General features: G+C 51.6%; 1 protein-coding gene across 3 annotated transcripts in view; it reads right to left on the reverse strand.

Annotated features, from left to right (window-relative positions):
* The window catches only part of TSPAN9 (tetraspanin 9), a 216481-nt gene extending 190452 nt beyond the window's left edge, over positions 1-26029 (reverse strand). For 2 of the 3 annotated variants that reach the window (XM_025402722.1, XM_025402720.1), the window contains exons 1-2: positions 25937-26029; positions 19140-19206 (exon numbers count right to left, since the gene is read on the reverse strand). The gene's annotated coding sequence lies outside the window, so the exon portion shown is untranslated. The remainder of the gene's footprint in view (positions 1-19139; positions 19207-25936) is intronic. The other variant, XM_025402721.1, reaches the window with a different exon arrangement.
* Positions 26030-27415: the final 1386 nt, after the last annotated feature.

Raw genomic sequence — 27415 nt, forward strand, 5'->3', positions numbered from 1 at the left:
CATTTTTTTTTTTTTTTTTTTTGCGATGGAGTCTCGCTCTGTCGCCCAGGCTGGAGTGTAGTGCCGCGATCTCGGCTCACTGCAAGCTCCGCCTCCTGGGTTCACGCCATTCTCCTGCCTCAGCCTCCCGAGCAGCTGGGACTACAGGCACCCGCCACCGCGCCCGGCTAATTTTTTTTCTATTTTTAGTAGAGACGGGGTTTCACCGTGTTAGCCAGGATGGTCTCGACCTCCTGACCTTGTGATCCACCCGCCTCGGCCTCCCAAAGTGCTGGGATTACAGGTGTGAGTCACCGCGCCCGGCCATATCATTGTTTTTATTACTGTCTTGACACCCCCCAATGGAACCAGCTGGAAACTAGGAGGCAGAACATGTAGGTTTCTAGACGGGCTCTCCCACCTAACAGTAAGTGGCCTGGAGCACATGGCTTCACCTCGTGAACTCATCTTCCTCATTCAAAAAACGGGCAGGTTGGGTGGAACACTGTCCTGGCCACCTGGACACTGGGATGTCCTTCTCTGGAGCTCACTCATTCAGACCACAAATATGGGTTAAGTGACCTCTGTTCCAGATCCAATTTTGGAATATGCAACATGTTATTAGTTACTGTAGTCACCATGCTGTGCAGTAGCTCTCAAAAAATATTCCTCCTTGGGGCCGGGCGCGGTGCTCAAGCCTGTAATCCCAGCACTGTGGGAGGCCAAGGCGGGCAGATCACAAGGTCAGGAGATCAAGACCATCCTGGCTAACACGGTGAAACCCCGTCTCTACTAAAAAATACAAAAAAACAAAATGAGCCGGACGTGGTGGCGGGTGCCTGTAGTCCCAGCTACTTGGGAAGCTGAGGCAGGAGAATGGCGTGAACCCGGGAGGCGGAGCTTGCAGTGAGCTGAGATCCGGCCACTGCACTCCAGCCTGGGCGACAGAGCGAGACTCCGTCTCAAAAAAAAAAAAAAAAAAAATTCCTCCTTGGCCAGGCTAAGCAGCTTATACCTGTAACCCCAGCACTTTGGGAGCCAAGGCAAGAGGATCACTTCAGGCCAGGAGTTCGAGACCAATCTGGGCAAAATAGCAAGATTCCGCCTCTACAAAAAAAAATTTAAAAATACTGGCAGGGCATGATGGCATAAGCTTGCAGTCCCAGCTACTTAGGAGGCTGAGGCAGAAGGATTGCTTGAACCCAGGAGTCAGAAGTTGCAGTGAGTCACGATCACACTACTGTCGTCCAGCCTGGGCAACGGAATGAGGTCCCAACTCAAAAAAAAAAAAGCAGGGGTAAAGAGCAGGTGCATGAAAGACTCTCTCAAGAATTCTGCCAGCATCACTACTAACTGAGCGTCCACAATGTGCAGCAAACCATCCTCAACCCAGTGGGGTGACACCTCCTCAGGAGCTGCCAGTCCTAGGAAAAGAAAAACCCTAAGAGAAGAGACACGAGACCCAGAGAAAGGAGCAGACAAACAGGCCAAGGGTGACAGCATCCGTTCAGAGCCACACTCCCGAGCACTGGAAGGGCTGCAGCAAGGCCGCCAGCCTTCGCTGGGAGCCTCCCAGCCACCAGGGAGCAGGCAGAACAATGGGCTAACCGGAGCCATCCTCTGTCTCAAAGGCACCGCGTCTCCAGACACAGGAGACAGTGAGACAAGGTGCTGACAGAAGGGGCTGGCCCAGATCAATGGGGTGCCAGTCAGGCCGAAGTCAGAAGGATGGAGATGAGCACAGACACCGCCCAGGGGTGGCGGCAGCCAGTCCGCGAGGCCCGAGAAGAAATCCACTTTAGGCAGGAAAGAGGGGGGGCTTGTTTCATAGAACAGTAGTAAGGAGCACATTCCAGGTGTATTTTCTGGATGTGTGTGTAGGCTGGGGATGGGAGGCTGCCAGAGGATGAATCATGGGGCTCAGAGCAAGATTCGAAATTGTGCAGAGTGGCATCTAAGAGATCATCTCATGCAACATCATGGTTAACTTTACAGCTCCAAACACAGCATCCCTAAGCAACAGACATGGGTTTGGCTCAAATCCCAGCAACAACGAGGAGCTCACTATCTTCAAGGCACCCATTTCTCTGCTGGATGGTTCAATTTTTAGAAAGTTCTTCCTGGACCTAGACCCAAATCTAATGGCCTAGAATCCTTCACCAAGGGTCCTAAGTTTAGTCCTCAATCCTACACGTGTTGGAAAACTGTTATTACACCTGCCTTCAATAGCGCTCCATAAAAGACAATTTCCCAACAAAATGAACATTCCCAAATCCTTCATCCAATTCCTATGGAGTGTAGTTTCCACTCTCCCAGTCACCTTCCTCCAGATGACTTCAGACTTGCCAATGCCCCAAGCAGAATTAAGTAAACCCAATGCCACAAGATGTGATCTGAGCTCCTGGGAGCCGAGCCCCACATCCAGGATGGTACTGTTCTTCTTAGTAACCATGAAGCATGGTTCACTTATATTGTCTTCCATTTATTCTCATTTATTTGTTCAATCAACAAACATTGGCCACCTAGAACTGAGCTAGGTACAAGGGGTGATGAGAAAAACGCCCTGTCATCTTTGTACTCAAAGACATAGCCAACTTAGAGAGATAACAACAAAACTAGCTACATTGAGGAAGGGGAAAAGAACATGCTGCTTATGGGTTCTTGTAGGAGTGTCTCCCAGAGGCACCCACCCCAGTGCAGAAGGATGACACCAGGAAAGGAGGTGATGCCTGGGGTGACCCTTAAAATAATGCAGGACTCCTGGGGAGAGCCCTGGTGAAGCCACAGGGTCTGGACTTACCCTCCCACCTAAAACAACCAAAAAATTGGGCAGAACACACGAAACTACTTCAGACATTGGACAACAGGCAACACAGAACTGCAATCCCTGACAGAAGAATGGAACAAAACAGGCAAGTCCTTCGATTGTCCAGCTTATTTCCTGGAGGCAGCTTCCAGGCAGCAGTTCACACAGCAGGAATCCAAACGGAGTCCAGAGGTCTCACCAAGTTGAGGAGATAGGAATTCGAGTTCATGCCGCTAGGATTCTTAGGGCAGAACACCAGAGAGGAGAGGACAGCACAGAGAGAGCGCGGGGAGACTCGCAGAAGAGTACCCTGGACTCTCTGGCTGATCTGCACCCCAGTGGGGTGAAATCCACAAGACTGAGAAAAGAACCCCTGGAAAGCAACAGGCTCAACCATCTGCGGAGCACACACAGGGCCAGAAAGAGTTCACATTCCCACCAGCAAGAGTGGACAGACCTCAAAAGCACAGGGTGTTCGGTAGAATCCTCAGAAGGGTGTTGCCTCAGTAGTGAGGCTAAATGAGCCCTAGACAAAAGGCTGGTCTGGATCTACCCTAACAGAGCTTAACAGCAAACCTCAAATGTATGAACCTGAGCCCAGGTAATTTAAATGAATGCCAGAATAAAGCCCAACACTATTCAAGGAAACCTAACAAAACCTAATACCCATCAATATTACATTTACAGGATCCGGCATCCAATTAAAAATTAGTAGACATTCAAAGAAGCAGAAAAATGTGGAGGAGAAAAATCATAAACAGAAAAATCAATCAATAGAACAAACCCAAAAATGACAGAGATGATGAAACTAGTAGACAAAGACGAAAAAAGCAAGTATCATAAGTATGCTCCAAAGCTCAAGAATGCAGAGGAAAACATCAACATGATGAGACAGAGATACAACAAACACTCAAATGGAATGTCTAGAGTGGAAAATACAATGTCAGAAATGAAAAATACACCAGAGGGAATTATTTAACATGAGATTACCCACTGCAGAAGATCAGTGCACTTGAAGACATAGCAATAGAAACTATTCAAAATGAAGCACAGAAGGAAAAAATACTGAAAAAAATAACAACATCAGCAACCTATAGGATAATATCAAACAGTCAAATATTCATATAACTGGGGTACCAGAAAGAAAGGAGAGAGGGGGCCAGGCGCAGTGGCTCAAGCCTGTAATCCCAGCACTTTGGGAGGCCGAAACGGGTGGATCACGAGGTCAGGAGATTGAGACCATCCTGGCTAACACGGTGAAACCCCGTCTCTACTAAAAAATACAAAAAACTAGCCGGGCAAGGTGGCGGGCGCCTGTAGTCCCAGCTACTTGGGAGACTGAGGCACGAGAATGGCATGAACCCGGGAGGCGGAGCTTGCAGTGAGCTGAGATCCGGCCACTGCACTCCAGCCTGGGCCACAGAGCGAGACTCCGTCTCAAAAAAAAAAAAAAAAAAGAAAAGAAAAGAGAGAGAAGTGGAGACAGAAAAATACTTAAACAACAGTTGAACAAACTTTCAAATTTGCTAAAACAATGCAGTTAAGAGATAAAACAGGCCAGGCATCATGGCTCACACCTGTAATCCCAGCACTTTGGAGGGCCAAGGCAGGTGGATCACCTGAGGTCAGGAGTTCGAGACTAGCCTGGCCAACATGGTGAAACCCCATCTTTACTAAAAACACAAAAATTAGCTGGGCGTGGTGACGCACACCTGTAGTCACACAGCTACTCAGGAGGTTGAGGCATGAGAATCACTTGAACCCAGGAGGCTGAGGTTGCAGTGAGGTGGGATTACTCTACTGCACTCCAGGCTGGGCAACAGAGTGAGACTCCATCCACCCCTGCAAAAAAAAAAAGAGAGAGAGAGAGAGAAAAAAAACAATGCCATACCCGGGAAGCATTTCAAGCAAGGTAGATCACCCTGAGAACAATGAAAAATGAAACCTCATGGCCGGGCGCGGTGGCTCAAGCCTGTAATCCCAGCACTTTGGGAGGCCGAGACGGGCGGATCACGAGGTCAGGAGATCGAGACCATCCTGGCTGACACGGTGAAACCCCGTCTCTACTAAAAAATACAAAAAAAAAAACTTAGCCGGGCGAGGTGGCGGGCGCCTGTAGTCCCAGCTACTCGGGAGGCTGAGGCAGGAGAATGGCGTAAACCCAGGAGGTGGAGCTTGCAGTGAGCTGAGATTCGGCCACTGCACTCCAGCCTGGGCGACAGAGCGAGACTCCGTCTCAAAAAAAAAAAAAAAAAAAGAAAAATGAAACCTCATGATTGGGAAAGGAAGAAAGAGCTACAAGCAATTTGGCATTACAGAAACAATATGGACAAAGTCACTCTAAGTAGAGAACGAGGCTGGATGGGAGCAGATGTCAGTCCCCAACAGGCTTTGTGGGTCTCATGCAGTCACTCAGCCCTCACTTGCACGCCAAGGATGAACCACCTTGTTCTAGACACACCTTGCTCTAGACAGGTGCAACTGATTTTCTGAACCTAAAGGCAAATTTGGCAGTTTTCCTAACAGGAGGGTCCAGAGAACAGAAGCGAGGTCTGGGATCCAAGTGTAACACCTGAGCCCTCAGCCTGCCCCCTCTTCATGGGAACAGCCCAGCTGAGATGGGTCCAAGGGTGGACCCCATTTGGAACAAAGACAGAGGCAACGAAAACATTCTACCCATCTTTAAGGTTCTTCTCCCCGCAACTCCTGGAATCAGGTAACTCTTAAGCCACTTCAGGGATCATAAAACCTTCACTTGACAGATGGAAAAAATCTGAGGCACCAAGAAACGACATGACTTGCCCCAGGCCAGCTGGGGGCCCTGACTCCCAGTGGGCAGTTCTTCCCGCTGACCCGCTCTGCCTGTCACTTACGGCTGTACTCTGGCACTCTGCACCGCTTTGGCCGACGTCCTGCATCGGTGCACATCTACACATGCAGGTCTCCACACGTTCACACTAGCTCCTCAGGGGCAAAGGCAGATCCCGGCATCACTGCGCTCCTGAACTTCCACGGAGGAGGTGCTCACACGGAGGAGGTGCTCACACGTCTCCCTCATGGGCACTGAGTGAAAGGGGCCTCTCTGCCTGACTCTGGGGAAGGGAGAAAGAGATGAAGGTTCCCCAAGCATTTGAGGCCAGAGCTGTCCCTAGCCTGATGTGGGAGAAGGACAGAGAAATTGAGACATTCAGAGAGGCAGAGAGGCTGACGCACCATCCCAGTTACCAGGCAACTCCCCCAGAGGCATGGATTTGGGCGGGGGCGGGGGACCATTCCTCTGGGCTCTAAGTCCTGTTCCCTTATCAGATTGGCCCCGGGCCAGCACTGTACTTGCCACCCCTCCTCCAGGAAGTCACAGAAGAGGAAGAGGAAATCGTCTTGAACTTTCCCTCTCTTCCCCTGCCCCTCCCTGCCATAGTCCCTTCCCTCAGCCCCATCCTCCTTGTGGGTTCCGGGGTGAGCACCTCCTCCCAGAGATTAAGAATGAGCAAATTCCTGGGCTGCTCCTGGAGCCTCGCTTTTTATCATCCTTCCATTCTGGTCAATTCTCAGAAGCCAGTGGCCAGGAATGCCGGAGAGATCTGAGCTCAGCCCACCAAACCCAAAATAGCCACACACGTGCCTCTCTCAAGTCCTCACGGATTTGGCCATTTTGGGTGCATGTTTTCCTCCGAAGCTGCCCACAGACTCTGCTGGGAGCTCTGAGGTGACCCTGGGTCGAGCTGACGAAGATGGGAGCAGGCATGGGAGGGGGAGAGAAACGACAGAATCTGGGTCACAATCCAGAAAGCCTGGCTCCAGCCTCCTCTGCTCAACTGCCCAGACACCCAAGGAAAGACAGCCTCAGTATCCTCAGCCGTGCAATTCTGAGCAGTGGCCTCCTCTTCCCTCGCCACCTCCTTTGGGAAAGGCAGCATAGCTTCCCTCCCAGAGCCATGGACACTTTAACAAGGAGCTCCTGACTTAAGAAAGATCCTCCGCAATCCCAGCACTTTGGGAGGCCGAGGCGGGCGGATCACAAGGTCAGGAGATCGAGACCATCCTGGCTAACACGGTGAAACCCCGTCTCTACTAAACATACAAAAACTAGCCGGGCGTGGTGGCGGCGCCTGTAGTCCCAGCTACTCGGGAGGCTGAGGCAGGAGAATGGCGTGAACCCGGGAGGCGGAGCTTGCAGTGAGCCGAGATCGCGCCACCGCACTCCAGCCTGGGCGACAGAGTGAGACTCCATCTCAAAAAAAAAAAAAAAAAAGATCCTCACTGCCTCTTCTGAGACGTTTGAAATGCCTGCAATATGAAGATGGGTGGTTTTAAAGCAAGCAAGTGTTCTAAGTGTCCTGGGGAAATGGACGAGACTAGGGACACATCTCTTAGATCACAAGTGCAGTATTCATTAATTCATTCAAAAAATATTTGTGTGTCCACCAGGTACTAGGCAATGAGAAAACAGGGAAAGCACCGGTGAATGGAAAACCAAGGCTTCTGCTCTTCAGGAGGAATAAAGAGACAATGTACAAGAGATACTTAGGAGAGACGCTGGAAATGCCCCTGTCTCTAAGAATGCCAGTGAGGCCGCAGAAGTCCCACGTCAGTAAGTCAGTTGTCTAGCAGGCAGCGCAGACCCTGGAGTCATGGGGAATCGGAAGGTGGAGGCGGCTGCGAGGTCTCAGAAACACCAGGGTGCACAGACCAGTCCCTACAGCACTGGGTTTAGGATGTGGCAGTATCCATGATTTAGTTCCTGACTCGAATCAAGAATGTATCAGAGATTACTGATTTTTGCTGGGTGTGGTGGCTCACACCTGTAATCTCAGTACTTTAGGAGGCTGAGGCTGGCGGATCACCTGAGGTCAGGAGTTCGAGACCAGCCTGACCAACATAGAGAAAACTCATCTCTGCTAAAACTACAAAATTAGCCGGGCGTGGTGGCAGCCACCTGTAATCCCAGCTACTCGGGATGCTGAGGCAGGAGAATCGCTTGAACCCAGGAGCGGAGGTTGCGGTGAGCTGAGATGGCACCACCGCACTCCAGCCTGGGCAGCAAGAGCAGAACTCCGTCTCAAAACAACAACAACAAGAAGATAATTGATTTAAAACAACCACCCAAAAAAATAGATATTCTCTTAGGTGTTTCTTTAAAGCCACGCAATCATCCTATGCATGCCTATGAGGACTGCTTGGCAATAATTTTCTTGGAGAGGCGGGGGGAGGTCCCTGGAGTCTTCTATTCTGCTGCAGTTACCACAGAAAGAAAAGGTTTGGGAATGACTCCTCTAGAGGCAATGTTGGGAAGGTACGGAAAGAAAGCAGGAATCTGGGGGTGGCTTGACCCGACCTCTTAGATTTCATCTCCAAAAGGCCATGCTGATCTCCTGCCACCACTAGAAACAGGATGCCTCTCCAAGAGGCCGTGGCGTTTTAAGAGAAGACTCCTGGGCTGGACGTGGTGGCTCATTCATGCCTGTAATCCCAACACTTTGGGAGGCAGAAGCAGAAGAATCCCTTAAGGCCAGAAGTTCAAGACCAGCCTGGGCAACATAGTGTGACCCCATCTCCACAAATAAATAATAGTCAGTCACGGTGGTGCACACCTGTGGTCCCAACTACTCAGGAGGCTGTGGCAAGAGGATTGCTTGAGCCCAGGAGTTGGAGGCTGCATGAGCTATTATCGTGCTACTGCACTCCAGTGTGCATGACAGAGCAAGACCTTGTCTCTAAAAATAAATAAATAAATAAATACAAATTAACAATAAAACAAAGCAAATCAAGAGAAGACTCCTAAAAACCAAAGAGCCTCCAAAAGAACACACATCTAATGGCAGGGGTTCCGCCGGCTGCTCAAGCTAGTGAAGAGGCATTTTAAGGTAGGATAGGGTCTTTCCATCAATCCTTCAAACTGTGATTGGCCCAGCTGAGTTTCTTTCCATAGCTGTAACTCACTATCCCCTTCCTATCTCCCAGCCATAAATATCTGTTAAGGCCTACTCTGTGTCAGGCACTCTTCTAATGAGGGATCCATTAGATCACTCTGTTCCCTGCAACAGAAACTCGTGGCTGGGTTGAGGGTGGCATGAGGCAGCCTCCAGCCCCCATCTACGTTCTGCAGCAGAGTCAGGAACGGCAGCTGATGCCCTCCCCAGTGCCCTGAGGGTGCTCAGAGACTCACTAGCTTTTATGGGTAAGCTGGAGACCAGACCCTACCTCTCCAATTTTCTCCCTGTGGTCAAATTCACCTTCTCCCTTGCCCCAGAATCAGGATGGGGGCTCACACTCAAGATCCCTACTGCCCCCAACGCCTGGTCCCCAAACACAGGCTCAAGTCCATCTACTTCAGCTGATGGGCACAGCACAACCAAAGCCAGCTGCAAGGTGGGCCCAGGAAATCAGACTGCCAGCCCATCTCCCAGAACTGGGGGCAATTCGGTGGCTTCCCTTCTTGGCCTAAGTGTGTCCTGCAATTAGTGTCAGCATCCCAAAGGCCAGCGGCCCCAAAAGTATTCCCAGAGAAGATAACGTGTATGATTCAGGTCAACTCCAGGACTCTCAATGCTTTCCACGTTCCAGGTTCAATCTGAACATCACAATGTGAGCTCCTTGCAGCAAGAGGCTTGGCCTGCAGTGTCCAGGCCAAGGGCAGGCTCAAAGCACTCGCCAATTCCCCCAGTCCTGGGCGTGGTGGCAGGGAGGCCTGCCTACTCATTTCTAACCTCCCTCTCAGCCAGTCAACTGTGGCCTCTCTGGGAAAGCCACACACCTGTTCCAAAGATGTTGCAACTGTGTTCCTGCAGAACAATCCTCAGGGCCCAGGGAGTCCACTGAGCATCCTCAGGGAAGGACCATCCTTATCCTTACGGGGACATTCAATGTTCCGAACAACTGAGACCCATTTGGATAACCAGTGGGTAAGGTGGATGATGAACGTGGGTAGCGTCACTTTTTATGTCAGATTAGGTGTGGCCATACAGCAGTGCGAGCTCCCTGCTGAGTCAAGGCAGGCATCTCCTCTGGGTCCTCCACAGAGGGCTCTGGCTGTATCTGTAGCAATCTTATCCCTTCCTACTTGGCTTGCTACCTTCAGAGCCCACCCCTGGTGTTATAGGTCCTGCAGGACTGGGCTCTCGGGAACTATGAGGGACCTGGGTAAAACAGAAATAGACATTTGTAGCCATGAGCAGAAAGAGCTGGGGACTGACCTAACTTTACACTTGGCTAAAGCTCTATCACACAGAGCACCTGGGCCCAAAGATACCTCAGACCCTTGAGGAATCAAAGCGCACAATAATGACTTAATGATTAACTGACAGTATGACTTGAGCATGCGGGAGTTTGAATCCATCCTCACAGCCATGGAGAACAAGTAACGGGGGCGTGGAGTGGGGACCTGAGCAGAGAAGTAAGGAGTCAGTGAGGGCGTCGCCAGTCTCTGCTTCTGGGGAATTTACCTGCTACAGGCCTCAAGCTAGCAAACCCTCAGTTGGAGCAGGCTGAGGAGCGCTATCCAGTTTTTTCCAGTTCTTTGGCCAAAAGCAGTTGCTGAGGTTTCTTTTCTTGTCTGTGATGCCAGATTTCTCAAAGGTTTGCAGAGTCAGCATTGCATGTTTTCGTCAACACTGAGCACTGATTAATACGAAATCTGTGAGCTGATCAGTTCATTAACCCTGCAACAGGAGCACAATGCTGGCACCCCCAAGTCACCCAGAGGCATCGGGGAGCTCCCAAGGGTGCTGCGGTGCCAGGCGTGCTGCCTCCTCCAACACAGTCTTCAGCAACGCCTTTCCCACAGCACAGCTGAGGAGGCCAGCCCAGAGGCTGAGTTGTGGGGGTGCAGGATGCTTTCACAGTGAACCTTTTCAGCTACAAAACATGTCTTTACTAAAAGCTGCCGAGGGGGAGCAGGGAGACAATAAAACACCAAGGGGATTTCAAACACGAAAGCCCACTCCGTCTTTGTTCTTATTTGATGAATGCAAAAACCACCCAGCAGTCGACAGGCAAAAGAACACCACTGCACGGGAAAGTGCATTTCATCAGGTCCAGCCTCAGATCTCCGGGGAGAGGTAAGTTTGATGAATGATTGGTGCTGGGGAGAACTTTTCCACCAGCAGCTCCACTGCTGCATCCTCTAAGCTGGGCTTTGAGGATTCGTTAATGACCCATCGCTGGCTCTTCCCCTGCCTCCTCCTGCCTCCCTGCCATTGGTAACATTTCACAGGAAGGGAACAGCCACTAAGGCAGGTGATGAGAAAACTAAATATAAACACGAACACCTTGTGGGAAGTCAGTGTCGAGTCCATTGTGAGTTGCCCGAGAAGGAAAAGTGAAGTCTGTGCATCACATAGGTCTGGGCCCTCTTATTTCATATCCGAGGTTATGAGGGGATGGGGAGGAAGCCTGGAGCATAGTTGTTGGGCAAATGAATGAATAAAATCCCAGCAGAGATCTGGGCCTGGAAGACTGGACTAGCTTTGTTAAAGACCTGTCGCTCATCGACACATTTCTCAGACGTGCCATGAAAATTAGCAGGGAGTACCAAGAAGACAAGCTCTTGGCAGCTTGCAGAGGGCAGGAAGGTTTGACTTCTACAGCTCTCAGAGCCACAGGGCAGGAGACACTGTCTACTACAAAGCCCAAACCTCTGCCAGCGCTAGCCGCGTGCACACACACAACACACTGACTCCACTTCAAAGGATGCCCAGCATGAAGATCAAGTGTCTGCCAGTTTCTCTGGATGACCCGTCTGGGGACGAACAGTGAGCTGGGAGGAGAAGGGGTTTGCACTATCTTCCGAAGATCTGTGGGGTCTATTCCTCATTATCTGTGGCGTCTACTCCTCATGATTCTGGGCACAGGGAGGGATCGCATGTCTACGTCCTCCCCGCCTGGAACACATATACCTTACTTGTGCCATGGCCAGCCTTCCCACCAAGAGGTAGAGTCTGCCCACCCCGGAGTTCTGCTGCTCCCATGACTTACTTTTACTGGCAATCAACAGACATTGTGTGTGTGAGGCTTCAGGGCCTAGACAGTAAGAGGTCTTGTAGACTGTTTTCACCCGAAAGGCTAGTTTCCTGGACAGTGAGAAACCACACAGCAGGGGAGAAGCCCAGCTGACAGCCAGCACCAATCACCAGATACATGAGTGAAGCTCCGTTGGACTGTCCAGGGTCTACAGAGCCACCAGCTGACTGCTACCGCATTAATAAGCCCAGGCAAGACCGCAGAGGCCAGCCCAAAACGCTAACCCATAGAACTAGAAGCAAAGAAAACGGTGTTTTTGTTAATCCACTATATTCTGGGGTGGTCTATGCAGCATAGATCTCAGTAATGAACGGAACAAAATCCATTCGCCAAATCTGTGCAACTGTGGAAAAGAATGAGGTCGTTCTAAATGCACCGATGTGAAAAGATGCCCACAGAAGGGGCAAAACAGTAACTTGAATTCAATTCTATTTATGGAAATTGAGAAGATAAATACGTAGAGGGCTGGATGCTAGTCTATCACAGAAATATCTGGAAATAATACAAACCAAAGTATGAACAGTAATTATCTCTGACGGGTAGGATTAGGGGAGATTTTCCTTTTCTATAATTTATGTAATGCTTGGATATTATAATGAGTTTTTATTATTTTGCAACAAAAAAGGATGCTTTTTAATTTTATTTATTTATTTTGAGACAGGATCTCACTCTGTTGTCCAGGCTGGAGTACAGGGGTGTGATCACAGCTCACTGTAGCCTCAACCTCCTGAACCCTCCCACCTCAGCCTCCTGAGATGCACAGATGCGCATGCCTGGCTACGCTTTTTAATCTTTTATAGAGTCACGGTCTTGCTATGTTGCCCAAGCTGGTCTCAAACTCCTGAGCTCAACTGATCCTCCCACCTCGGTCCCCCAGAGTGCTGGGATTACAGGCATGAGCTACCACGCCCGGCCAAAATGATGCTTTTTAAAAAAAAATTCACCTTGAGACCAGGTGCAGTGGCTCACAACTGTAATCCTAGCACTTTGGGAAGCCGAGGCTGGTGGATCACAAGGTCAGGAGATCAAGACTATCCTGGCCAACATGGTAAAACCCCGTCTCTACTAAAAATACAAAAAATACAAAAAAAATTAGTTGGGTGTGGTGACGGGTGCCTGTAGTCCCAGCTGCTGGGGATGCTGAGACAGGAGAATGGCGTGAACCTGGGAGGCAGAGCTTGCAGTGAGCCGAGACTGCACCACTGCACTCCAGCCTGGGAGACAGAGTGAGACTCTGTCTCAAAAAAAAAAAAAATACAAAAATTAGCTGGGCACTGTGGCACGTGCCTGTAGTCCCAGCTACTCAGGAGGCTGAGGCAGGAGAATCACTTGAACCAGGGAGTCAGAAGTTGCAGTGAGCTGAGATCGCGCCACTGCACTCCAGCCTGGGTGACAGAGCGAGACTCCATCTCAAAAAAAAAAAAACAAAACCCTTGAATTCTGCTACAATCAAATTTTCCCTATAATGTCCCTTTTCTTTTTTTTTTTTTGAGATGGAGTCTCGCTCTGTTGCCCAGGCTGGAGTGCAGTGGCGCAATCTGGGCTCACTGCAAGCTCCACCTCCCAGGTTCATCCCATTCTCCTGCCTCAGCCGCCCCGAGTAGCTGGGACTACAGGCGCCCGCCACCACGCCCGGCTAATTTTTTGTATTTTTAGTAGAGACGGGGTTTCACTGTGCTAGCCAGGATGGTCTCGATCTCCTGACCTCGTGATCCGCCCCTCGGCCTCCCAAAGTGCTGGGATTACAGGCGTGAGCCACTGCGCCCGGCCTATAATGCCCCTTTTCATCCTGTCATTCCACTGTTCAAAGACCAACACTGGCTCTCACCGCCAGTCTCCTGCGCCTGAGCTGCTCCGAGCAGCATGCCAGGTGCCCCAGAGGGAACAGCTCACCCTCTCCTGTGGGCCACACCTGTCCCCACCCCAACCAAGCTCCCGGCCAGCACCACAACCCCTCAGAAACCCTTCCCTTCCCTCCCTAAATCCCAGCCCTCCCTCAAGGCCCAGCCTGATGCCCTCTGAGTTTCTCCATGGATGCCAAGAAAAAGTTCCACCAACCCTGCCCTGAACTGCATGGTTTCCAGTGTTCTCCCTGCACTGCAGGCACGAACTAGTCCATCCAGGAGACCTTCACAGACACAGGCCACCACCAGCTCTAGCTTCTCTGGCCAACAGTGGGGGCAGGCAGAGCCAAGACAGGCTGTTCCAGCCCCCTCCCCTCTCTGCCAGCCACAGCCTGGATGACGGGTGACAGCCAAGCCTGGAGCTTCCCCCCCAGCCCCACCCATTCCCAGCAGCAAGTCAGTGGAAGCCGGTTTGAAATGGCTACTAATTTGGAGTGACTCGCACTATGGGTGATGCTGTAAGCGCCTCCAGGTCCCACATGCTGCAGACAGCACTCAAAATGGTCAAACAAATCCAAACTCTGGCTTCAAACCTAATTGCTTTCCTGGGAGACCCAATGGCTTCTTCCTCACTTAGGTCTTTGCAATCCGTACGTCCAGTTTTTAAACAAAGCTGTTTAGAATCTCCCAGGATGAAGACAAGTAGAAAATTGCAAGCCCAGACCTCTACCTCATTTTTTCTAAAACAAAACATGTCATTCTGCATGTTCACACACCCGGAAAGACACAGTTCATTCAAACGCAGCTGGGCACCCTGCCCCTCTGAGCCCTCCTGTAGAGCCTGGCCCTGAGAGGGGGCTGGGGACTTGCTGGGGCAGGATCTGCTCCTACTGTCCCTGGCACCACTGCCCCCAGGGCTTGTAGGAGAGCTTCGGGCCCCTCAGCCTCAATCTCCACACTGGCAGGTGGCCAGGGGAGAGGCTGCCAGCAGGGCTCCCAGGTACCGTGTCCAGGTTTTACCCTGCCCTCTAACGGGAAGGCACTCACATCACAGGTATATACTGACATTTTTTTTTTCCCGAGATGAAGTCTTGCTGTGTTGCCCAGGCTGGAGTACAGTGGCCGATCTTGGCTCACTGCAACCTCCGCCTCCCAGGTTCAAGCAATTCTCCTGCCTCAGCCTCCCGAGTATCTGGTATTACAGGTGCACACCACCAAGCCTGGCTAATTTTTGTATTTTTAGTAGAAACGGGGTTTCACCATGTTGGCCAGGCTGATCTCGAACTCTCGACCTCATGATTTGCCTGCCTTGGCTTCCCAAAGCGCTGGGATTACAGGTGTGAGCCACCATCCCCGGCCCCTTTTTTCTTGAGACAGGGTCTCACTCTGTCACCTAGCCCAGAGTGCAGTGGTGCAATCATGACTCACTACAGCCTCAACTTTCTGGGCTCAGGCAATCCTTCTGCCTCAGCCTCCCAAGTGGCTGGGACTACAGGCACACACTAACTACCACACCTGATTAATTTTTTTTCTATTCTTATTAGAGATGAGGTCTCACTATGTTGTCCAGGCTGGTCTCAAGCAATGCTCCTGCCTTGGCCTCCGAAAGTGCTGGGCCTACAGATGTGAGCCACTGTGTCTGGCCTGTTCTGATCTGTTGAGAGTGCACACGTGGGCCACTCCACTAAGTGCCGAAACAATGCAGAGTGCCCTCCCACACAAACCCATGCAAGTACAGCCAGCACACATGTAAGGCAAGTGTGCACACAGTCACTAACACACACACACGTGCATGGCTGCACCGTGTTTCAATCTGGCTCTGAGAATCCCTCCCACCCCAGCTCACCTCCCTCACCTGTTCACTGTCCTCAGAGGCCCTCTCCCTGACTCTGAACCTGACACATTCCCCACATTGCAAGGGGAGGGACCAGACTGTGTGTGTTCCCAGCAACATGTGCACCCCATGATTGGAGGCGGTGTGCCCGCAAGTGTGCGCACAGCCAGGGTCACTGCCCACCAGGGCTCAAGGGGGTTGCCTCAGACACAGCTGGACTTTGTTCTGGCTACACAATAATATATTCACTTTAATTTTTGCTTGTAACCTGAAGAAGGGCCATTTTTCAAATTTGCACAAACGTGCTGTAACAGTTAGCAGCAACCCTAAGCTACTAAGGCCAAGGCCAAGGCCTCACCAAGATCCTGTACCCCGAAGGCCACAAGACCCTCCAGCCTTCCTGCAACAACAGCAACGCCTCCCCAGCAGGTGGGGGGATTTTAGGGGGCACTTACTGAGCTTCCTGACTCTTCAGACCCCTAGGACTGCTCTCTACCCCATCCTTTCCTGTTCCTATCACAAGATCCGATGTTCTAAAAATGATGACCATTGAGAGTAGAAATGGTCACAAGACTCTCAGAAAGTGAGTGAATATTCAAAGTATCATCAATTTCCAGCCATCCACCGCAAGGGAGCCTGAGAGAAAACAGAGGGCGGAAGGGGTGTGGTAAATCAAAGCACAGATAATACTAAACAATAGGCAAAAAAAAAAATCTACATTTGGCTCCAAAGTATTGGGCTGAAATGCAGAGAGGATCATGCTCCCAACTCCAGATGCCAGCAAAGAGTTCTTCTGTCTCCTTCCCATTCTGAAGAGGACCCTCCTGGTTCAGGCTGAAATTCTGGTTACGCTCTTGGTTTGAGAGCAAGGAGACGGTTTGAAAGCTAACCTGCTCCAGGCGGATATTCTCATTTCGTGATGCTGTGGCTATGACTGAAGTTGAAATGATTAACATGCAGGGCTGGAGTCCAGGACCGGAGGCTTAGTCCTCACTGCCTCAGGCAGGGGCACGGAAAAGAGAATTAAAACCAAAGCAACAGCAGAGCCGTCAGCACAGGACAGAAGTCAGGCAGTAGGACTCCGCCACTCGCCACTCACAGGGCAGGGGACCATCTCCGCAAACATCCTCCACCCCCAGTCAGGCTCCTATCAGGAGTCAGCATCTCCAGTTTATTCATTAACTTCATTCTTTCCTCCTCCATCCACCTCCAGGTCAGAGGCCGAGAAGGCACTAGTCAGAGGCAGAAGGCAGGCCCAGGACTGGAAGCCAAAACCCAGGCATCCCAACTCATACCACCTCAGAAACCACCTCCAGCAGAGCCAGAAAGAGCCTTGGCAATGGGTCACCCAGCCTGCCGCTTTGTGGGTGAGCAAACCGGCCTGAAGAAAGCCATCAACTTGCCCAAGTTCGCACAGCAGTTAGAGGGAGGAGCAGCGGCCAGAATAAGAACCTCCTACCCGAGAGCTGGTCAACATCCCAGAGCACGGCTCCGGAGCAGGAGAAGAAATGGCAAAACCAAAGCTCCCTGGGCCACAGCCATCGGAGAGGATCAACGTCCTGTCTGCCAAGGCCTCCGCTCACGTCTCCCTCACTTGGGTTTCAACGCAGATGCACGGAAGAAAGGCAGGCATCTGGATAGACACAGCTGCTGATGTCAGGGGCTCTCTGTGTCTCCCCAAGGCCATACAGGCCTCCTGAGGAGCCCCTCACCAAGTTCTGTCTGGCAGAGCCCACCAGGAACAGGCCCCACAGGATGTGCGGGACATGCTGCACAGCAAGACGGTCATTCCCTTGTCCTTAAGTCCTTCCTTCTCTGCTGCCCAGTCTTTTTTAATAGAGACAGAGTTTCACTATATTGCCCAGTCTGGTCTTGAACTCCTGCCTCAGCCTCCCAAAGTGCAGGGATTCCAGGCGTGAGCCACTGCACCTGGACGGCTGCTGCCTGACCTTCACCAGACGAATTTGCCTCCACCCAAGCCCATGTGCCTCGCTGCACCGCACCATTGCACCATTCAGTGACAGGCGCTGCCTCAAATCCCAGAGCTCCGAGAATGAAAGCAGACACCCACACGGGCCCCAGGGAGGCGGGAGGAGGACTTAAAATGGGAGCTCAGGCATTCCTGCTGCAAGCAGGCTCAGGGAGGGACCTGGAGCGGATTCCCAGCGTCAGTTAAGAACTCAGAACAGCCACAGGTCTGCGTTAGAAAAGGCAGGCGCTGCAGAGTCATAGAATCTGGGCTGGAGCCCCCGCTCCAGCTAACACTATGTGTGGGCCTTACCTGCTGCCGCCGATAAAAGAGGAGGACGTGACAGCTACCCCGCGGGGCCTTTGTGAAAGTTAAATGAGATTCAAATTATAACTTCATCTGATTAAGTTAAATTGGTTGTGGACCTTTGTAAAGGGTCTAAAACTGAGTCTGATTTTGATGACAAATGTGACTACCAGCATCCTAAGTATAACGTGAAGGCATGGCAGGATGAGAAGAGGCTCCTGGCCACTCTTAGGGCACCAAATAACCCCTGCTGGAACCCACAGACAAGAGAATGTTTGGCAAGATGAGCCACCAGCCAGCACCATTCCGCCCCCTCTCCCTGCTCCACTGACTACACCATTGGGTTCAGGGAAAGTAAGATTTTACATATCACCCAGCAGGGAGAAGCTGCAGGAGAAAACACACATAAATTAAACATAAAAGGCCCAGGTCAGTAAACAGCACCCCAAGGGAACCTGAATCAGTACCATCTACCCTCACTGTCTGGCTGCCTGGTCTGTAGTCTGGCACAGGGGAGGTCTCGATGCACAAGTGCTAGGAACAATGAATAAACCATCAGCAAGACCCCCAGGAGCCTGGAGGAGCAGAGAAGAGAGCCCCGTAAGGGTCCTGGTGGAGGGCGGTGGGCATAGCAAAATGGAGGCACTGAGGTTTGGCCAGGACTCCTGCAGCTTCTCTTCTGGCCTGTGGTGGGAGGCCCCTCCACCCTGGCTCCCAAGCCTGCTGGGAGGAGACAGGAAGCAGGAAGTTACAGGCCTCTCCCTAGGCTTCCTCCACACAAATGGGGTGGCCAAGAAAGAATCTAAGAGTACCATCAGCCACCAATCAGAAACAGTGGGAAGGAGATAATTCTTGCCTGGCCTCCAAAGCCCAATTTAAGGAGCTTAGGAAAGCAAAGCCAGGAGTCAGGGCAGGACAACTAGAAAATGTCAGCATCAGCCGGGCGCGGTGGCTCAAGCCTGTAATCCCAGCACTTTGGGAGGCCGAGACGGGCGGATCACGAGGTCAGGAGATCGAGACCATCCTGGCTAACCCGGTGAAACCCCGTCTCTACTAAAAAATACAAAAAACTAGCCGGGCGAGGTGGTGGGCGCCTGTAGTCCCAGCTACTCGGGAGGCTGAGGCAGGAGAATGGCGTAAACCCGGGAGGCGGAGCTTGCAGTGAGCTGAGATCCGGTCACTGCACTCCAGCCTGGGCGACAGAGCGAGACTCCATCTCAAAAAAAAAAAAAAAAAAAAAAAAAAAAAAGAAAATGTCAGCATCCTCTTCTATCCTCCCCAACCCACAGTTAAAGGGCAAGAAAGACCTTGACTTCAGATGGAGTGTATAACACAGAGACGTTCAGAGGCCCTGCCCCACAATGGACCCGAACCAACACTGACCTGTTCTCTCTGAACTTCCTGCAAACACCTTGGCTGCTGACAAATAAAAGAAGGTTCCAGGATATTCCTGCAGGAAGGCAAAAAATTAGGTCATCACTTTGGTAAGAAGCCACTCTAGGGTGAATTCTGTCCATCAAGGACCACTCTTTGGGGCAGCAATCCCTCACCAAGAAACTGCTCACTCAACAAATGGAGAAGGCCAGAAATGGCAAACAGGAAGGCAGTGTGCTAATGCCACTCAGTTGCTGGTGGGTACCCAAGACATTACGATCAGAACCCAAGCCCTGGCCCAGCAGAAAACACAGCTGCAATTGATTAGTGATGTCTGCCACGGGCAGTTACAGAAGTAACAGAATCCCCGCCATGTATTTGGCATCCCTGGGGTAGACCTTTGTCATCCAAGGATTTAATATTACAATTTTGGCCACTCGCAAGTGACCCAAAGTTTCAAGATATGTAAAAGTGTGTAAACGGACTGAGATGCGTTTGCATCGCATACGCTATGAGGTCAATATGAAGGAACGGGCCACCTTGTTGTTTTCATCTCTACCACATTCAAAGTTACTCTTATGGAGCAATAAAAACTTGGTGGAAAATGGCCACCAAGTGAGAAATAAAACTGCAGCAGAAACTGAAAGGCAGTTAACTTGGGGTGTGAGGATATATGCAGGAAACATTTGACTCTGCAGAAACATGACTCCGGAGAAAGCCAGGCCCATGAACAAATATTGCTGTGGATACAAATTTGGGATGCTAGAAAGTGCAAGATTCATTTCTTGAGATCCTGAGGGGTCCACTGTGCCTACTCTGTTCTGTGCCTCACAGCAGTGAATTCACGGCCAAGGAGAACATCAGAGGGAGTGAGAATCCATGTGCCCTCAAGGGGCTTGCAATCTAGTTGACGAAACAATACCTACTGGAAACAGCAAATGGCATTGCATTTTCACAATCACCCAGCACAGAGTCAGCTTCAATTCCCCCTCACCTTCAACCTTTCCTCACTTCCCCACCCAATCAAGTTACAAATGATCCTGATCTTACTTCCAAAGTGTCTCAAGTTCAATGCCTCCTCACCATTCCTCACAAGTGCCCAGCCACTCTCCCTACCATGACGTCCCCTCTTCACAGACCCCAGATTCATCCTCCTTAAGCCCAGCCCTGCTTCTGTTACCCTTGCTCAAAACCTGCAAACTTCCCAGGGTCTCCCAAGGTTGATGGCTGTCTTCACAGCACCAGTTTAATGCTGGCACATGGTGGGCACTCAACTTCTCTTGGAAGAATGAATGGACAGATAAAGTTCTCGGCTGGTGATCTGAGGCCGCCCACAATACAGCTGTTGTCTACCTGCCCAACCTCTCCTCCATGGCTTCCCTGCACACATCCCACACCTGGCCCACCTGCGCCATTCACACACCCCAACTTTCTCAGGGCCTAGCCCCAGGCTGATCCTTACTCCTTCTGTTGAAATGCAAGCTCCCCTCCAGGGTTCATGTCCACCACCACCTTCTGCATGAAATGGTGCTCCTCAATCAAGGTGACCGAACTGTTTCAGCTCACATAACATTCTGCTCTCAGAAGCCATTCGCCTTGTCCTTTGAATTGTCATCTTTCGAACCCGTTTCTCAACTCTTTACTGGCTAACAAGCCCCATGAAGATAAGGACGTTTATCTTGTTTATTTTTGCAGCATCAGAACTTAGCACAGACTTTTTTTTTTTAAGAGACAAAATTCTTGCTCTATTACCCAGCCTGGAGTGCAGTGACACAATCATGGCTCACTGAAGCCTCGAACTCCTGAACTCAAGTGATCCTTTCACCTCTAGCTGGGACCATAGGTCCATAGGTCCACAAGTGTGTACCACCACACCTGGCTAATATATATATATACATTATATGTATAATTTTTTAGATACAGAGGCCTCACTATGTTACCCAGGGTGATCTCAAATCCCAGGCCTCAAGTGATCCTCCTGCATCAGCTTCCCAAAGTACTGGGATTACAGATGTGAGGCACAGTATCCAGCCCAGCACAGACTCTTATACATGTGATGCATACACTGTTTGTGGAGTTCACTAGAGAACCACCCAAGGAAATATATAAAGGCCAGGAACAAAATGAAGACAGAAAATGCCATAGGAGTTCCCAGGAAAAAGAGGTTCATTTGGGATGGGATGCCAGGGTCTTGAAAGGAGCTCAGACATGAGAAGGGTCTTGAAAGAGGAGAATGGAAGAACTATCCAGAAAGGTGGAAGAGGATGAACTAAGGGGCCAAGAAGGAATGCGCAAAGCAAGGCTGGGAGATTAGTCTGGCTAGAACCAAGGGTTCCCGGAGGGAGAAGGGTGGTAATAAGGCTAGACAGGCAGGATGCGGAATGCCAGGCGAATGCACCTGGATTAGATCCACTGCCTCTTAGTCAGTGAGGATGAAAACCACTGCAGGCGGGGCCCTCATGGTAGAAGAAAAGAAGTCTTGTCCTCTCTTGTTCCAAGCATATTAGTCCAGTCTCCTCTACAAAGTTATAAATAACAGCCACCGTTTACTGCACACCTGCTGTATATGAGGCCCTGAGCTATGTGCCTCACATACATCAGCTCATGGCTCCTTCCCAACATCCTGAGTACTTGGTATTGTTATCCTCATTTTGCAAGCAGGGAGCTGACGCTAAAGGAGGTAAGGGCACCTCCCAAGGCCCAACCCACTCACTCATTCACTTTAACAGTGCTGGCTGGCCCTGGGGTTACAGGCTTGCGACAAAGGGGCACTCCCTCCAGCCACCCCAGGTTCAAGGGCTTCCCACCTAAGCTGGGCTGCTTCTCCACAACTCTCCAGATTAATTCCTCAAGGTCAGCATTTACTAAGCACACAGAAGGAGCTTAATAAAGCACACTAAACAGACAGAATAGGCCGGGCGCGGTGGCTCAAGCCTGTAATCCCAGCACTTTGGGAGGCCGAGACGGGCGGATCACGAGGTCAGGAGATCGAGACCATCCTGGCTAACATGGTGAAACCCCGCCTCTACTAAGAAATACAAAAAACTAGCCGGGCGAGGTGGCGGGCGCCTGTAGTCCCAGCTACTCGGGAGGCTGAGGCAGGAGAATGGCGTGAACCCGGGAGGCGGAGCTTGCAGTGAGCTGAGATCCGGCCACTGCACTCCAGCCTGGGCTACAGAGCGAGACTCCGTCTCAAAAAAAAAAAAAAAAAAAACAGACAGAATAGTGGCTGCCAGAGGCTGGGAGGAGGGGGAAATAGTTGTTTCATGAATATTAAAGCTTCAGTTTTACAAGGTAATTTCTGGAGCTCTGTTGCACAACAATGTAAATATACTTAATGCTACTGAACTGTACACTTACAAATGGTTAAAATGTACACTTAAGATTTTACATTTGCTGGGTGCGGCGGCTCATGCCTGTAATCCCAGCACTTTGGGAGGCCGAGGCGGGTGGATCACGAGGTCAGGAGTTCAAGACCAGCCTGGCCAACATGGTGAAACCCCATCTCTACTAAAAAATATATAAAATTTAGCCAAGGGTGTTGGCGGGCACCTGTAATCCCAGCTATTCGGGAGGCTGAGGGAGAGAACTGCTTGAACCCGGGAGGCGGAGGTTGCAGTGAGCCAAGATTACGCCACTGCACTCCAGCCTGAGCAACAGAGCAAGACTCTGTCTCAAAAAAAAAAAGATTTTACATTCAGTGTTTTTTACCACAATTTTAAATTTTTTTACATAAAGCACACTTCCTAATTGGTTGAGTGGCTGCTAATATCTTACACTGTTAATTATCTGATGCTGGAAGAGACTCTAGAATATTTCTAATCCCATATCCCACCAAGACGGAGAGCTGGAAAGAGGAGGTAAATTGCTCAAGGTTGCACAAATAAGTGGTGCCAGGTGAAGACAAGGCTCAACATAGAGGAAAGGGGCTGAGCGTGGTGGCTCACGCCTGTAATCCCAACACTCTGGGAGGCCAAGGTAGGAGAATTGCTTGAGGCCAGGAATTCAAGACTAGAGACCAGCCTGGGCAACACAGCACAACCCCATCTTTACCATAAAAAATTTAAAAAAAAATAATGATCTGGGCAAGGGGCCTGCACCTATAGTCCCAGCTACTCGGGAGGCTAAGGCGGGAGGATCACTTGAGTCCAGGAGTTGGAGGCTGCAGTGAGCTGATTGCATCCCTGCACTCCAGCCCAAACAACAAAGTGAAAAAAATAGAAGAAGGGGCTGAATGTGGTGGCTCACGTCTGTAATCCCAGCACTTTGGGAGGCCAAGGCAGGCAGATCACCTGAGGTCAGGAGTTTGAGACCAGCCTGGCCAACATGGTGAAACTCTATCTCTACAAAAAATACAAAAATTAGCCAGGTGTGGTGGTGGGTGCCTGTAATCCCAGCTACTCGGGAGGCTGAGGCAGGAGAATCGCTTGAACCCAGGAGGCAGAGATTGCAGTAGCTGAGATAGTGCCATCGCACTCCAGCCTGAGCAACGAAAGTGAAACCCTGTCTCAAAAAATAAAATAAAATAGAAGAAGGGCAGAGGCAGACGGCAGAATAGAAGGCACAAGGCAGGAAGGTCAGAAGCCAGGTTCAAGTTTTGCTTCTTTTACTTAATGAGTTTTGTGACCTTAGATATTTATTCTCTCTGAGCATCATATTCCTAACCTATAAGAAGACAATTAAAAGTAACAAACCTCGCCCAGTGCGGTGGCTCACGCCTATAACCCCAGCACTTTGGGAGGCCGAGGCAGCTGGATCACTTGAGGTCAGGAGTTCGAGACCAGCCTGGCCAATATGGCGAAACCCTGTCTCTACTAAAAATACAAAAATTAGAAGGCGTAGTGGCACGCTCCTGGAATCTCAGCTACTCGGGAGGCTGAGGCAGGAGAATCGCTTGAACCGGGGAAGCAGAGTTTGCAGTGATCTGAGATCCTGCCACTGCACTCCAGCCTGGGCAACAGAGTGAGACTCTGTCTCAAAAAAAAGTAACAAACTTTACAAGATTATGTATGAATTAAATAAAATTTTTTTTTTTTTTTTTTTTTTTTTTTTTTTTTTTTTTTGAGGCGGAGTCTGGCTCTGTCGCCCAGGCTGGAGTGCAGTGGCCGAATCTCAGCTCACTGCAAGCTCCGCCTCCCAGGTTTATGCCATTCTCCTGCCTCAGCCTCCCGAGTAGCTGGGACTACAGGCGCCTGCCACCTCACCCGGCTAGTTTTTTGTATTTTTTAGTAGAGACGCGGTTTCACCGTGCTAGCCAGGATGGTCTCGATCTCCTGACCTCGTGATCCGCCCGTCTCGGCCTCCCAAAGTGCTGGGATTACAGGCTTGAGCCACCGCGCCCGGCCGAATTAAATAAAATTATATACAGCTAATGTAATGTGCATAGAAACACTTGGCCAACTGTAAATTACTTTATCAACACTAGTTATTGTTATTAATATTAAATATCTGTTCATAGGTTCAAAGAGCCCTGCCAGAATATTAAAATCTGATTAAACCAGACAAAAAACAAAAATCCTGCTCTCACCTGTTCAGGGACTTGCACACAGGGGGTCTTCAGGGAGTGCAAGTTTTATCTACCCCAATCCTCTCCCTCCAACCCACAGCCCAGCTGCATCAGCCATGCCAGGACCAAGCCAAGGGTAGGAAGCCGGTGTAATTGTCTGCCTCTCTGGCTGCATTCCTTAGCTAAATATAAATGATTTATCCAGGCCATTGTTTGAAATTATCCATAATCCCTCTCCTCGCCTCCCCATTACTTATGATGGCAAGCTAGCTGTGTATCTCTATAGCAAAGCATATATTCAACATTCTCTGCGGCTATTTTCAATGAAGAGAAGGGAGCTGGCAGGTATATATAGGGATCCTCCCATGAGTCTTCGGTTTTCTCCACTAGTCCAGGAAAGCTTCCTGGAGGAGGAAATACCAGAGTCACCCCAGGGAAAAGGACAGCTGCAGGTCAGAAGGGCACGCGCGCATAAAGAGAGACTGGGTCTCTGAACCAAGAGTGGTAAGCCCCTGCCTTCTCACCCCCGTTTTGGTGATGCGAGGGAAAGGTAGCTCAGGGGATCCCATACTACCCCAAGCTTCCCTAGACAACACAGGCATTTGGGGGAAGATGAAGAAGTGACCCGTATATTTTTCAAAGAGGGACGAGATCCAAGACTCCAGTTCCAAGATGTACAAGGACAAATATTGCTCTTACAACAACAAGCCAGTTTCTTGTTTGGATGTTTTTTTTAAAAACCACAAGAAAGTTTTTTTAAGTCCCAAACTTGAATGCACAGATGGGCTAGATCTCCAACTTCGGGGTGTGCCAGAGTCCTGTCACTCGGAGCGCTGATCTTCCAGCAGTGGCCCAGGCAGTGGTCGCGGGTGCCGGGGGACTGCAGGCTATATCCCAGCCCTGCCCCAAGGCCTCTGGCCCTCTCTGGGGTCCTTGTATGGACTGTTCCAAGCGGTGCACTGGGTCACACAATCGGAAACCCTTGCCAGCCCCGGGGGCTCCCTTTCTGAAACGGTCTTCCTTGGAGCCATCCCCTGGGGGACCCCACTTCGCTCGGTGCCCGGGCCCCGCACCCATCCTCCCCTTCCCGGCCCGCTTCCCGCACGGCGCCTACTCTGCTCCTCGTCCTCTCGTCCCACCGCCGCCCTGCCCACACCGCCTCCCGTGGGCGCCCCCGGCCGCTCCGCCTTCTCGGGACCCGGCCTGGGGGTGCCCAGCCCGCCCGGCGCCGTCTCGAGGCCGCGCAACTCCGCACGCTCACGAGACCCGCCTCGCCGCCCGCCGCCCGGGCCGCACTCACCGCGCCCGCAGGACTCGGGGGTCCCCGCACCGCTCACGCTCCGGCACCGCCGCCGCCGCCAGCGGAAACGGGGGGCGGGGCCTGCCCGGGAATGGCGCGCCTGCGGGGCGGGGCTGCCCGGGGGCGGGGCGGGGCGGGGAGGGGCGGGGAGGGGCGGGGAGGGGCGGGGAGGGCGGGGCGGGGCGGGGAGGGCGGGGCGGGGCGGGGCGGGGAGGGCGGGGCGGAGAAGGAGCGCCGGGCCCAGGGGGGCGCCAGCGCCAGTGCCCTGCACCGCCCCAGGCTGGGTCCCCTGCGTTAAAGGAGGGGGAGCCCGGGGACGGGGCACAGGGCCCGCGAGGCGCGGGTGCCCTCCGGGGGTTCCGGAAGCCTCCGTCCCCTCCCCGCCCCGCCACCCGCACGCCCCGACCGGCCGCTCCTCCCAAGGTGCTCTGATCACGCCTTCCCCCTGCGGCGAACGGGCCTCTTCCCAGGGTAGGGGCGGGAAGGTCTGGGCCTGGCAGTGCGCTCTCCTGGGCTCTGCGCCCACACGGCACCCAAGGGCCGTCCTGGCCCAGGCCTCAGCTCTCTCGCTCGCGCCAGGCTGCCCGGCCTCGCCACCCCACCCCCACACCTACGAACCCCTTCCCCGGTGTTCCGGGCGGGCTGTGTGAGATGCTGACGGCGCCTGCCGGAGACACCGCTTGCAGAAAGAGCCGCGCCTCCCCAGGAGCTGGCGGCCTCCAAGGGCGCGTACAGGGCACGGTGTGCGGCAGGGGTGCGCTGAGGCAGGAGAAACTCCAGCTAGGCATGTCTGGCCCGGCGCTTTTTCAGGCCTGGATTGTATATGTTTTTTGTTTTTTTGGTTTTGTTTTGGTTTGTTTTGTTTTTTCTTGAGACAAGGTCTCACTCTGTTGCCCAGGCAGGAGTGCAGTGGTGCGATCGCCTCTCACTGCAGCCTAGACTTGTGGGCTCAAGTGATCCCGCCTCAGCCTCCAGAGTACTTGGGACTATAGGCGCGCACCACCACGTCCGGCTAAGTTTTTGATTTTTTTTTTTTTTTTTTTTTGTACAGACGGGGGTCTCCCTGGGGCCCAAGCTGTTCTCAAACTCCTGAGCTCAAGCCATCCTCCTGCCTCTGCCTCCCGAAGTGCTGGGATTATAGCCTGGATTCTTTTTTTTTTTTTTTTTTTTTTGAGACAGAGTCGCCCAGGCTGGAGTGCGGTGGCCCGATCTCAGCTCACTGCAAGCTCTGTCTCCCGGGTTCACGCCATTCTCCTGCCTCAGCCTCCCAAGTAGCTGGGACCACAGGCGCCCACCACCTCGCCTGGCTAGTTGTTTGTATTTTTTAGTAGAGACAGGGTTTCACTGTGTTAGCCAGGATGGTCTCTATATCCTGACCTCGTGATCCGCCCGTCTGGCCCTCCCAAAGTGCTGGGATTACAGGCTTGAGCCACCGCTCCCAGCCTACGCCCGGATTCTTTTTTTTTTTTTTTTTTTTTT

This window comes from Theropithecus gelada, chromosome 11 (assembly GCF_003255815.1).
Source record: "Theropithecus gelada isolate Dixy chromosome 11, Tgel_1.0, whole genome shotgun sequence".
NCBI classification, from domain to species: Eukaryota; Metazoa; Chordata; class Mammalia; order Primates; family Cercopithecidae; genus Theropithecus; species Theropithecus gelada.